We start from the raw sequence: 1461 nt of genomic DNA, 5'->3' as shown, positions 1-1461 counted from the left end.
CGCAACTCTCGCGAGACTTGGGTCGCTAGCTTCCGACTTCCTTCCTACGTCCCGCCCCTCTCCGTTGCTAAGGCGCCGGTTGCTAGGTTACCGGAGGCGCGGACCCGCAGCCTCCCTCGGCTCCTCCCCTCCAGCCTGCCCTGCGCGCTCTCAGCTACCCGGGGGATTCCAGAGATGGGGGCCAGGGGCCCCGCCAATCATCCTTACAAATTGAGGTCTCAAGGCCAAAGCCAATTCCAGCCATTACCAAGAGTCAGTCACGTTCAAAGGATCAGACAGCAACCAGAGCTAAAAAAGAAATCCTAAGGCAAAAACAACCCAAGTGACAGGGGCAGCTCGTGCATAGAAATGCCCAATATTAATAACGGCGACATAAAAATGCTCACAATACCTTCCGGCCCCAAAGCAGGGCGGTCACTACTTGGCCGTGGACACAGCTCCAAACAGCCCCGCTCCCTCCTCACCCACGGAGTTTAGAGGGCTGCCCTCCAGGAGAGAGGCTCCAGAGAGAAAACAAAAGAAAAACAAACCTTCCAGCTGGGTGGTTCCGTGCAACTGGAAAAGCGTAATTAATAAACACACAAGAGGGAGCGCGGTGCTCTGAGAACTGCTAACAGAATCTTAGTGTTTGGGGGCTGGCGTTTGGCACAGAGGCTAAAGGGGCTGCCTGGGTCCGAGTCCTGGCTCTGTTTCTGGTCCAGCTTCCTGCTACTGCACAGGGAAGGCAGGGAGGGCTCAGGGACCTCCGTCTCTGCCACCGGACTTGGGAGACCCGGGCTGAGTTCCTGGCTCCTGGCTTCAGCCTGGCCCCAGCCCCAGCTGTTTCGGGCATCTGGGGAGTGAAGCAGCGGCTGAAAGATTTCTCTGTATCTCTGCCTTTCAAATAAAATGAAAATAAAAGCATTAAAAATTTTTATTTTAGTGTTTTTTTATTCCTGGGGAGAGAGGATTCTGGGCCACTTTTGTCTTTTTCAGCAATGAGTGTGTGTAACATCTCTAATAAAATACTTTAGGAAAAGAAAAGGAAAACATGGCAAGAAAGACAACAACACTGGGGCGAGACAGTGCTGCCCAGGGTTCCGCACAACGCAATTCAGAGGGAGCTGGAACGGCACCAGCAGCCCTCGATGTATACGATGGCCACAGGGCCTCACCTCAGCCCCTACCTGGTGGCCCAGAGGGAGGGGCTCAGGGAAGCCTAGGAGATGCCGGTGCTCTGCTGCCTCCCAAGACCAACCTCCACACCTGCTGCTTGGCTCATCAGCGCACCACGGCTTCCTCCTGGGCGTGCCGCGTTGCTTCTCTCCTAGTCGGGTAAGATCCACTCAAAGATGCCCGTGAGGAGGAAATGAAATAACATCCACAAAGCATCCAGGGCATTCACCATCCTCCTCCTAACTCAGTCTCCACCATCCTGCTCCTGTTTCCAGTTTTCCCTCTCAAACAAAAGCTGCAGGTGAG

The sequence above is a fragment of the Lepus europaeus genome, chromosome 23 (genome assembly GCF_033115175.1).
Source record: "Lepus europaeus isolate LE1 chromosome 23, mLepTim1.pri, whole genome shotgun sequence".
Lineage (NCBI taxonomy): Eukaryota > Metazoa > Chordata > Mammalia > Lagomorpha > Leporidae > Lepus > Lepus europaeus.
The sequence above is the reverse complement of the archived record's forward strand: the minus strand, read 5'-3'. Positions refer to the sequence as shown.